Source organism: Ischnura elegans, chromosome 4 (assembly GCF_921293095.1).
Source record: "Ischnura elegans chromosome 4, ioIscEleg1.1, whole genome shotgun sequence".
Classification (NCBI taxonomy): Eukaryota; Metazoa; Arthropoda; class Insecta; order Odonata; family Coenagrionidae; genus Ischnura; species Ischnura elegans.
Window position 1 is genome coordinate 41,451,365 of NC_060249.1, and position 13,279 is coordinate 41,464,643.

The 13,279-nt window shown below is 38.8% G+C and overlaps 1 protein-coding gene across 4 annotated transcripts in view; it reads left to right on the top strand.

Annotated features, from left to right (window-relative positions):
* Positions 1-13,279, top strand: part of LOC124157352 (endothelin-converting enzyme homolog) — a 133,783-nt gene that overhangs the window by 55,858 nt on the left and 64,646 nt on the right. The window lies entirely within an intron of this gene.

Here is a 13,279-nt window from a genome sequence, read left to right on the forward strand (position 1 = left end):
TATATTTTTACGATGAACTAAAGCATTTTATAGCCTTGACTCTGCGCAAAAAGCTAAATAAATCAAGATAAAGCGAGAAGCGATCATATAAAATAAATTGATTAAGAATGTCATATGTAAACATGGGCGTACCCAGCGAGGGGCAGGGGGAGCAGCTGACCCCCTAGAAGAAAAAATCGCAAAAGTCTTTAAGCAAAATCAGTACTGAAATTAAACGAAAGTATTAAAAAAAATGTCTTCAAACCAACGAAAAATGATATGTATTAGTATGAGTCAAGTAACTGAAATAAAACTATTTTTTAAAGGAAATAATCTCATTAACCAATAAAGCGCTGCTATAATTTTCTTATAATGTTGGTTTCATTCATCTTTTCCATGCTAAAATGTCACAACTTGGCTCGCACCCCCCCCCCCTCCTAGATCATGGCTTCCCCCCCTAGACCATGGCTTTCCTCCCCCTAGACCATGGCTTCACCCCCTCTAGGTAAAAAGAAGGGGTCCTGGCAAGTATCACGTAATTTTTTCTGAAAAAACGCATTTTGAAAAATCCTACGTGAGATTAGAAAGAAGAAGCGGAGCAAAATCCCACGATATCTCACAAAGGGTGAAGGGAGGGGTCCATAAAAAGGCAAAATTATTTTAGAAATATTACTTATTTACTAATAGATTAACCTAACGGTGACATTTCTAGAAAATGAATATTAAGACTGTCCCAACGGTCGTGTGTCATTTTTAACCCGTAATTTTAGTAACTTTGCATCGAAGAATATTCATGAAAATTGGCACACTCATATGGGGAAAGGTCCTAAGTTTTGTTGAGTTTAAGCAAAATTTTACAATTTTGACCTTTTGACCTCATAGTGTGGGTCCCAACCAAAAATTTTAATTTGCCTTACCTATGTTCAATTGGTATGGTTTCAATGTAAAAAATCGAGATTGAAAAATGTCTGAATTTCATTGACCAAAATGTCAATTCTTGGGTTTTCGAACACAAGAAACCCGAAAAAAACACTTTCATTTACGAATATTCAACCGTTGACCCAGTAAGGTCACCGTCAAGGTCATAAGGGTGGCAAAAAGAATAGCATACCAACAAAGGTGTCGATCCATGGATTTTATAGGGGACCCAAGTCATTGGTGTTGTCCAAATACCCGTATTATTCACTAATTGACCTCCAAGGTTAATACGGAGGTCAAAGGCCATAGAGATAAACGTCCGGCCATCGTGACACCCAGGTTTCGAATCATATGTTTTGAAGGGTGCCAAAGTAGATTTTTCAGTTAATAGATCCGTATTGTTGATTTTTTCACCACCGAGGTATCAATGGGGGTCAAAGGTCATAGAGTTAAATGTCTGGCCATCATGACAACCAACGTGTCAAACCATAGGTTTTGAAGGGTGCCAAAGTCGGTTACGCAGTTCATTCATCCGTACAACAATTTATTTTGACCTCCGAAAGTCATATTGGGGGTCAAAGTCAAAGAGATTTTAGTCGACCGCTTTGACTTTCTGACCGCTTTTGATTCAGATATTTTAAACTTGATTCGCTACTTCGATTACCAAAATTTTATCACCCTCAATAACTTCAATAGCATTTTAAAAAAAGGTGATTGATTGTTTTTAAACTCTAGCTAAATTTGAGGATTCTTTTTCAAAACTCTCTTCTACAATTATAGGACATTAAGCCTGATATAGAAAGTAGGAATTCATGGTGTGGTATAATTTAAAAATTCTATCTACAGCTGACTAAAGAGGTAACTAGCGCGTTTTTCAGTAACCAAGTATTTTCTTATACATGCGACTTCCGCAGTTTCACAAAATTCTTTCAGCATTTGAAGACGCACAGTGTAATGTAGAAATAGAAATATATTTTAATGACAATATTTGCCACATCTACGGGCAACAAAACAGCAGCTGTTTGGACGGCGTTGTGTATCATGTGCGCTGCAAAACCGATTTGATAACCTGTGATGCACAGGCCTTAGATCTGAAGGAATGACTATGGAAAATGGCATGGAAAGATATCCTTCTGCTGTTGCAAGTTTCTTTTCTTCGTTTTTATTATAAATTTCTGTATTTTGGAGGAAGATGCAGAAGTATTTAAATATCTTTAATGCTCTTGCGTCTCCAAGTGCTTCGAAATATCATTCCTACTGCCGTGAAAAATAGAAAATTACCCGTTACATTTCACATATTAGACAAAGTAATCGCTCCTGGATTTTTTTAATAATATGAGATTCACTTCTTAGATGATCTTTGAATTTGCATCCTCTTTTGCTACGCATTATGACAAAAATCTATAAAATAAAATCATGTCATAAATAGTTTTAAAAAATTTCATTGAAAACTCGGTAAGTACATACGTACAAAATTACAAGAATATATTTATTAAGTTATTCAATGAATTAAATATAATTGATTGTTTTAAAGCAAATTTATCATTAAAATTATTTTAATCCAATCCTCTCTTTCTTTCTAATTATAAATATGTTAACAGGTATTATTTATTCCCAGAATTTTCCGTAGCGTGCGTAAATCGTAGGTGTCACTTACAAAGCCGGCGCTAGACCTTTTTCCACCATCGCAAAACATAAATAACACGAGAGCTGTCTGCTAAGTAAAAAATTATGCATTTATGAAATAACTAAATTACTTATCTAAATAATATGAATTCTGATTTGTTGACATCCCTTTTTAGTAGCGCTGGCGCGCACTTCAATTTGCATCGCATAATTGACCGTTTAAAAATTACTATATGCGAAGGCGTTGCCGCGTTACTTCGTGGACGACCGGCAAATTCTTTACACCATGACCCTTTTCCTCTCTAAAATTCCCCCCGTTTACAACTTTTGTGCAAGATTTCATGTTTTTATAACGATGTTCCGAATGATGCTTGATCGCTAACGAGATAAGAAAAAAATCTGCGGAAGTTTACAAAGGGCTTTGTCTTCATTGTACTGCCACAATATTTTTTCGTCGCTGCCAATGCCGAAAAATGCCACTGTTCATTAATTGTAAGTTCACCAATCCAACCATGGCTGAGAGAATACTTCTCGTACATAACGCAATAAATATTAGTACTTTTAATTGGAAAATCGCGAAGAAAATGGTCAAAATACCGCAGTGATACAGTGAATCCCCATTCGTAGCCATGCGCTACGACGATGAGCGTCCCAACCGTGACGTCACGTCGCTTTAAAAGTGGGTGGTGAAGGAAGGGAGCGGAGGGGAGATGTTGGCCACACGGCGGGACATGGGTAGGGGTGGGGAATGGCGGGTCTAGTTCATATATGGTCTAAGCGATCGCCTCTAATATTTCGTATGAAGCAAAAACGCGGTAAGGCAAACAGATTTGCGCATGCGCGAGGTAGGGCGGAGCAGCTCGCAGTAGCATATAGGCCAAGCAAGATCTTTCCTCTTGGGGTTAATCCTCTCAGTTTAAATTATTTGTTTAATTGTTGGCAGTTTACGGTGACGTCTGAAGACAATTCTGAAGTGAGTGCGAGTATTATTGACGTAGATTGATTGATTTGATTAGTGTGATAAATTGATTGTGATAGTTAAAAGCCGGCACATAATACACGACATTATTTTTGCAGAACCCAATGCTCCCTTCCTTTGTTTAATCCGGAAAGTTGTATAAATTTCCTCACCATAATTGCTCGGTCCACTTCCTCATCCATTTTAAGCATCAAAAACGCACGAGTTTTCACTACTCTGGTCTGTGGGTGACTGACCAGAGTTGTTTTCCCGCCATATTTTTGTCTTTTGTTTGAGACCACCGCACACCGGCATTTTTGCTTTCCGACGAAACGCTTCTCGGCAAAACATTTTCTCAAAATCGTTTTGTCTGACCAGTGTGCGACCGGCCTAACAAAGCATTTGCTGTCTTCTTGATATTTTCAGGGTATGTAAAGAAGGCCATTGTCAACATTTAACTGTCTTGTTTTTGAAAATTTTACCCTTTATATCATTATCTCAGATGCAATTTTTTATATGTATTTGAGGTTGAGGGTACTGTTGCACAGGGTGTATTCTACTTACCCTGAAAATATCAATATGAGAGCATACGTTTTGCTTGAGTGCTTCACCAACAAAAAAAGACCGGTTGAGAGAGAGGTGTGCGTCTTTCAAGAGTCTTTTCATTGAAGAATTATCGCAGGCTTTTCCGGCGTATAGTATTGTGGAAGGTTACTCGGGATTTCCACCGATCAGTTTCTCCATCACGGCCGACGTTTCGATGCACGGGTCGTTCGTCGTCGATGTTTCGTTGGACGACTCGTGTATCAAAACTTCGGCCGTGATGGAGGACTAGACCCGTTGGAAATCCCGAGTAAGCTTCCACGAGTCCTGTCATTATTTGTTTTTAAACTTGCGCCATTATATTAAGATTTTCAGAGTGGATATGTAGATTAGAACCTTGTCATAATTTACGTGTATTTATCTCAAATATTAACATTTTAGCCCAGTATTTTCTCGTAGGTACTTAAAGATAGTTATGGATTTTTCGTGGAATATCTAAAAAAAAATTAGCGCCTTGTTGAAAGTGCGTCGTGTGTGATGCCAATTTCATTTGTTTAATGTGAGGTGCATCTGCAAGCCTACGGGTGGCTTTATGGCTCAATGCGGCCATCTACCGTAAATGCGTGGAATTCGCGTGCCAATAACTGCGAACGATATGCACAAACACTCATCTGGTGTCTTGATTGTAAACTCCGACCCATAATTTATTTCTAAGCTTTCAATTCATATAACTTACAGTTGTACCATGACGATCGCTACTCTGTACATATTTTGTTAAAATAGAGGCTTCGACTATTTGGAAAACAACGATCAATTTATAAACCGTTGATTATTCATCACACCTATTAGTTTTTTGGCCTTCTTGTGAACTGAATAGGGTAGGACATAAAGGAAGGGGAGGCAGCCATAGTCCTTCCTAAGTACTCCTTGGAAGCATACCTTTATCGATAAAATACTTTTAATGATAATATATTTATTGAAGTTCAGGGACATGATGCCCTTTAAAACAGTTACATGATATCCCAAAATAAATAAAATCCAAATATCATTTTAAATTAAAACTAAAGGTTGCCAATAAAACATTATCATTGCTAATATCCGACTTACAAAGAATTAGTACAAATAACTTATAACAAAAATACATGCAAACTTGCAAAATTTTCCTATTACAAACATATTGACAAAAAAGAAAGAATACTGTTAAAAATATCTTCCCTGTTTAAATATACTTTAAATATTGCAATTTTTAAGATTTCTCTTTTTAGCATACATTTTTTGATAAATTGATTTACAGTTTTTTCACTGTCGAGAGGTTTTGAAAAGGCGCAAAGATATTGGACCGTAGTCAGGCATATCAATTACAATGGAGGTTTTCGTAATAGGAAGAATAAGAACTGATTTCCATAAATGAAGAAAATGTTGAATAATATAATGGGCAGTTGAAGATGTTTTGTGACAAATTTTGAATTACAGGGAGTTCAGCATTTATCAATTTAATGCTGATGTAATATATACCAGCTGCATTTGTTTTGATAATTTTTAAATAGCGGAGTAATCACTCAGGAGAAAAGAGGAGCGAAGTATAATCTCTAAAAGTCTCGTGAATCTATGACCATCCGTGGGTATGAAAAGGGAATTCAATTCCTCAGTAATATCTACATCTACATAACACTCTGCGAGCCACCTCTAGAGTGTTTGGCATGCAGTATGCAACAGGATTCCCACATGGACACCACACGGTCATAAAAAAAGTTACGCAAACTGGCAAATTATACTTCCACACCCATGTAAAGGGAAAATTTGCCAACTGCTTATGAAGGCAATGTACCAATGAAGCTAGAACATGCAAAAAATGCTATAAGAAATACTAGGAATATTAAGAAAGTTGCATTAAGGAATACTTAAGTTAGTAAGCTACACTGAAGTCAACTAGCCTATTTGTAAGTTCTAACGCTGCTCTTGTCGATCGCGGAAAAAACGACAATCTGAATGTTTCTGTATATCTGTTTACAGTGCACATCTCTTTTATTTTATTTGAATGATTTGATCTACCATATTTTGTTGGCGTTCGTAAGATATTACTAGCATCGGCGGGAAAGAAACTGCTCTTGAAATTACATAATAGGCTTAGTTTAGATGATGTAGTTTCGATTTTGTATTTTTTCGGACTGCATGAGTACGCCTTATTGCTTCGTTTAATTTCTAATGCATTCATTTTTCCGCGCAATGATACAAATTTTCAACCGTTAACTAAAGTGTTCGTTACTTATATAAGCTAAAGAATGAACGTCTGAGCGGAATCCATTGCTTTTCTTTTGGTAGTGAAAAAGTTGTCACTAATGGCATGAGAACTACCCTAAACAAGTATGATAGACACCAGAAGATGACTTAATGAAATACTCATTGAGATCATCGAGAGAATAATTAATAATATCAGCTATCTGACGTGGTTTGCCTAGACTAAGACAACGAATTTCATTCCAATTGGATTTAGCGCGTGTGGTGAAGCGCGTGAAGGTCAATAGTAATCGGGCGGAACATGGAGACCTCCGTAAGAGAAGGAATGTTGAGGATTAGCTGATCACATGTCGCGTCCTCTTTCGACGACGATGCACTATTTATATTCGTGGCCACTAATTTCTACGATGCACGCGCTGCTTCAAGTGTTGTTGTCTCGATTGCCCCCGCCCTTCTTCCTCGCAAACTTGCGTCATCTGACCCGTCTCTCGGCTCGGCGTCGCAGTTCGATGTGGGTGCTGTCAGCCATATCACAGAGCAAACTTGGAGTGGCGGTCTCTCGCTTGCCTATGAGGACAAACAAAGGAATGCCCTGTTCCGTTCAATGAATTCTCTTCTCCCTACACACTCGTCCTTCGGAGGGACTCATATCGGTCTCCTCTCGATATTGCCGGCGGATTAATGGCGAATGCCGTCTGTTTGTTATCTTCTCTTATCCCTATCGTCGCGACCGGATTTCGGTGTGCATTCCGTTTCATTTCTGTTTTCTTTCGCTGTGAAATCTAAGGGTAAGCATTGGGAGGGAGATAATTAGCATCTGCGCATATGGCCATTGGTGATTAACTCCGAAAACACGTCATCCATCTCTCCTCATACCATAACGGTGAAGACCGCTGACTCGTTGATACCGTCGATAGTATTATTTATATCATGATTTGTGTGTCTCCGAAAGCTTCAAGGATCTTCGCTGCTTACTCTACATCACATAAAAACCGTCATTATATTTAACGCCAAAGTATTTCTAGGTCCGACAGAAACGATAAATTGAAAGAAACATTTTTCAGAACGGATAGGTATAAGAATTCGTTTTTCCCCCTAACAATAAAGGACTTCCATAAATGCTAGGCGTAATTTCGTTAGAAAATATCCATTTTATTTTTAAACGGCTTTTATTCTAATAACCCCGCTACACGCCTTTTTAGGTGGCTTGCAGGGTAGTATGTAGATGTAGATTATTTTTGCTTAGATAGTATTGACGTTATTGATAACGTTTTTTTGACGTAATGTAAAGTCTTTTTACGCCGTGAACATTACCTACATCATTGAGACTTCCCAACGTGGCCTTTAGCTTAAAGTCTTGAGTTTGTTTATATGGGTTGAAAATTTTATTCCATCAATTTTTTACTCGGGTATAATGAGAAGCACTAAGGATCGAAATGAAGCTATTTGTATGGCGAGTATAAAATGAACCTATTTCCTCATATTTTAGTTTCGTCTGTCGCAATCAGGTGGGTGGTGACTGAGAACACCGTAATCCTTTAATTTAACAACGATTTTAAATACAAAGAACCTACTCACCAATGTAAGTGGAGAGGTACGACAAGGCAGGGCTTCAAAATTTTCCTTTCGGCATGAAGTGAAGACTGAAGGTCTTATTAGCTGGTAATGAGTTGAAATAGCTTCACAGCAGCTTCACAGTTTTTTAAAGTTTTTATGACATAAATCCTCGCCATCGTAAGATCCTAGAGAACATTAACTGCGATTGGCTGCGGAATAATTCGCTGAGGTCGCGGGTGGCACAGCTCGATCTTCAGTGATGAAAATTCAGTCTCTAATTGAATAATTAAGTGATGCGTAACCTGGCCGCTTCTGAGTCATCCGTTTATTTTCGCTGCTCCCATGTAAAGCTGCGGAAGGCGGCATCTGTGAAACTAAAGAGTGCGGGTCACCCGTCAGGGTCTTTTTCATTAAGGAAGTCATCTCGGGTCGGTCGACGTGATCTTGAATGAAACTGTTGGCACGAGATGTGGCTTCTGGTAATTCTCATAATTTTGTCTTCACGAGCCATGGGTTGATCAGTGTTTGAAATTTATTTTTATGCTTCTTTTTTCCATGGTAGGCTCTCAGAGTAATGTGAACTTGTCGGTTACCGAGCGATACCAAAATTAAATGGGAACAATCCTAGTTTTCGTAATGGAATCGTAGAGCTGTAAATATGAAAATATTTATACTTTTTCATAATGAATTACTTAACTAAATATGTAACCAGATAGAGTGTTTCATTCTGTTTGTGACAGTTTATATATATACGTTTATAATCATGTTTTTAATAGTAATAAGATAAATCGGTCGACTCCAAGTTTAAGCATTCTCACAACAGATATTGCTTGTGGTAGCTGTGAAATCGTCGAGCGCATTTTCGAATGTTGATATTTGTATGATGTATGTAATAGGATTACTTGAGCTGTTTTCCTCTCTATTATGCGTAATTTAAGGGAAGTGTTCTCAAGCTGATTGTCTCCGAGTTCGTGACGGTAGCACCACAGTGCCAACGTCATTGATTCCTCGCGGGTAGTATTTAGAGTTGGAAGGTAATTTGTGCCTCTTAGAGTGTCGCGGCAAATGGGGCGTGATGGGTAATTGAGAAGCGAGGAAGTAGGGCGGCATTGTTTACTGTTGGTAAATGGCTCCTAGGGTTCGCGCGACCTGTCCGAGTGACGTGTCTGTTGGGTTTCCGACATGCTCCCCGAGGTTAAGTGGTCACAGGAATGATATCGCATGGAAATTTTACTCCCAGTAATAGTCCTAACTCAATCAACGAATACATGGAATATCATATGAGGGGGTGAGAATCCAAGGGGTACAAGTGACTTTTTTTCTCAACAGAGTTAGGTAAATTTAATTGTTAGAAGAAATACATAAAAATTGGTTGCAAAGGGATACGAGTAAGTCTCAGTTCTGTGCTGACATCGAGTGGAAAATCAAATGCTTTAATAGATATCTAATTGATCTCGTTGGTTTCCTATACCTAATTTATGTACCTAACTCTGTGTAGAAAAAAGAAATCACTTGTATCCCTTGGCTTCCAACCCTCTCATATATTATTACAGAAAGGTCTTTTTCTGTCATTCCGTGTGTGCTCCGTTAATAATTTACCTATGGTGATAAATGAGGTATCATTTTAAACTTTGAATCACTGGCTTCTGATGAAAAATATCACCTCAATCTCAAATTTAACTTCTTACCCATTAATTTGACTTAAAAGTTTCGATTTTTCCATGTTGATTACTCGACTCTACACATTTTTTTACCACCATATCGACTCCACACATTTTTTTATTCGATAACATTGTTACTTCTAATATTGTATTTAAAGAAATTTTGTAAATTTCGTGCCATTATTCAGTAACAGACGTCATGATTGTTCCCACTGGTACCAAACTCTCTTGCCCGTATTGTATTTATATGTTTTGTATTTTGTTTTGCAAGAAAACAAGTGTTAAGAAAGTAATTTATAATACACCCTCTTCTCTATTTAAAACCCAATTACACCGTTTCCTTAACATACTTATTCCTTGATTGCGTGAAAGTGTAGAATTTTTGCCCGGGTTAACTAGTCCTTATTAATGACGCTATCTTTATTATCAAAAGAGTTGTCGTTCGGTGGTTAAACCGTCGGGCAACTGACCGATGAGTCCCGGATTCAACTCTCCGACGAAACCTTCCAACACTCCCCACATATATTCTCGGATTGCGAACTTGCACAAGTAACTTACCCCCTACCCTGACTGTGTGACATTTACACGCCTATGGCTTATTGCGGGGTGAGCCCTACCCTCAGATCCATGTGGAGCGAAGTGGCACTGGGAAGGGAACTGTCTTTCCTACCCTGAATGTGCGAATTCACACGCCTATGGTTTATTTTGCGGTGAGCTCTACCCCACCTTTGCGATTCAACCTACTGGTTAAATCTCTGAGTAAGTGACTTTCACAATTTTTATTTTCGTTGTGTAAGGAGTTGTAAGGATCATTTTTGCATCTCCTTCGCCTTAGGTGTTCATTCTTATGTTGTCAAGTTTCCATCATTTTTAAAACTTTTATCTGTTGTGATAAAATTCATTTTTTGTTGATCATTTCTTACAATTTTTTGCTTTCTCAAGTTTTCACGTACTGGTATCGAAAAGTGCCAGCCAGCCGGAAGGTGGAAAGACATCAGAAGGGTTATTTCTGACAACATATTTAGAAAATATACAGTTATTTAGAAAATATACAGTTAGAATGTTGGGTCATTGCAACCTGACGATTTCATGTTATCTCCTGACTCCTAGTGGCAAAAATCTCCTCCCTTGCTGGCTGATGCGTCGACAGGTGGTATCCAAGGTGCTACATAGTTTCTTATTAAGATTTAACGTTATTAACTTCTGGATCGATTTTTAAATCTTTGAGTATTCTTGGAATAAAAGAATCACGTTAACCTTAATGACATTCCGTAGTCTCTATTTTAACGTATAAATATTTGGCCTAAAAATAATTAACATTTCTAATCCATTTTCTTGCGTCGTGATCAACATCTCTCTCATGTAAACTGAAAGTGGCCCATGTAAGTGAAAAACCGATAGTTGAAGCTCAGGAGAGCGTCTATAAAAGACAACCGATTCTGATTTGCATGTGGAAGATATATAAGAAGTACGCTATATATTCTACAGGTTTACTTAACTTTTGGAGCCAATCAGGAAAACCCATTTACATTTTGACTTGGAGCCTGAAGTCAGAAGCTACCGCGGGTGGAAGGAACGCAAAGAATCACAGCTCAATTTAAATTATTTTTCAGTTTATTGTGTCTAATTATATTGAAACATTAACTAAATGCTCCGTAAAAAGCTATCTTAATCCATTATACAGGGTTTGTCCGGAAAGTAATAGGACTGAGTCGATTTAAAGAAATGTATTGAGCTAATCGTTACAATTCTTTAAAAACTTTCAAAATAGGCTCCTTCTGCGTCGATGCAGAGCTGCCAGCGCGATTTCCAAGCATTGAAGGCGTCACAGAAGACATTCTCCGAAATAGCCTTGAGAGCCGAGGTGCATGCTGCTTGGATCCCCTATGTCGTCTCAAAATGCTTGCTTTTCATCGGCGATTTCACACAAGGAAACAAAAAAAAGTCTGGGGGGCCACATCTGGGATGTAGGGTGGCTGCGGAAGCGTTGGGATGCCGGCATTGGTTAATTAGCTGTTCACATGAAAGGCGATGTGAGCCGCAATTTCTAGTCGTCAGTGAGCACTTTTGGGACCATCTTCGCGCACACATCTTGCGCATGCTCAAATCCTCCGTCAAAATGTCATGAACCACAGATTTTGATAAATGTAACATCTGAGCATTTAATGAGTGCTTAGTTGTCGGTCTGTTTTCAAAACTTTGTGCACACGGGTCAAAATGTCGGTGTTTGCCGAAGTCACAGGTCTTCCAGCACCGTCTTCATCAGCGACCTCTTCCCGGCCCTTCAAAAAGGCCTAATGCCACCGAAACGCACCACTTCTTGCTAAAGCAACATCTGGGTAAGCCTACTTGATCATAACAAACGTCTTTGTCGCATATTTACCGAGTTTCACTCAGAATTCAATCGCGTACCTCTGCTGTAACGAACGCTGCATTTTCGGCTTGCACCACTCACAGAAACACGTCGCGCAAAAAAGTCTGTCCTGACTCTCCTGGTGCCCTCAGACAACTGACCAGCCACTCGTTCGTTAGCTAGGAACACCCTCTACCAAATTCAGTCGGTGCAAACACGCTCCGAAGTACAGTCGCGGTGGAAGAAAATCAGTCCTGTTACTTTCCGGACAAACCCTGTATATAAGTAAAATGAAAATATTTCAGAGATTGGTTTCCCTCAAGGAAATCGGCCGTCGGATGAGGGCGTCGTCAAAAGGAAATGATGCAATGGTGCAGACATAGCCGATTGATCAACAACATAACGCATATTCACAGTGAAATCATGCTCATGGTACCATGCATATGGTATGTGTAGATAGTCATCGTTTCGTAATACAATGTGAACATAATATAATGAGTGCAATAAAGAACCCATTAAAGACTATAAATAACTTACATATTTTATATACTCAATGCAGTCTTAGCATTTCTAGGGAGCATATACACCTAGGGCGCTAAATCAATACATTCCCACAATCACTGCACTCCCACTGCCAAGCACTTGCGTGATTCGCCACCATCCGAGCGATTTCCATGGAAGTTGTTGCAGAAATTTACATACGACTCATAAATTGAAGCTCAGATACTTTTTTGCGTGAGATACTTTGAAGTAAATATATATTTAACTACATTAGGTTTCACTTCATAGAAGTTATTACTACACATAATCATATTTGTATTTTTCTTCTTAACTTTAATATTGGTGTAACATTTTTGAGCGTCGTCAAGGTTGTTAAACGCCGACGACGCTGCACAACACAGGACTCCGGCTCTCAACTGGTGCCTTCCGCACCAGCCCGGTGCTCAGCATTTATGCCGACTCTGGAGAGCCGTCTTTGCAGAGCCGAAGAAACATCCTGATGTTAAACTACGAGGCGAAAATCTTAGCCATTAGAGGTCTCCCGTGTTTTAACACTGTTTTTAATCCAAAGTTTTAAGAATTTTTATTATAAGAACGAGAGCCACTAAGCCACTATGCATACGACTGAAAGAGTTCATAGAAGCTTCCGGAATAGAATTCCCGGATGTATCTCCAATCGTATATCTCGATATTCCACCATGGATAATTCCATCTCCCAAAATTTATGATGCTTTTAAAGGACTCCAGAAAGCATACTCCACTACCTCAGAGTACCGGTGTCATTTTAATGAGTTCATCAGCTGCCATAAGGGTAGTCGACTCGTGTATACAGACGGATCCAAGTCGGAAGCTGCCTGTGCCTGCGCAGTGTCCTCGGTATACCACGGCATCATGCTGACGATACCCAGCCCGTTGTGTAGCATATACACAGCGGAGCTCATCGCT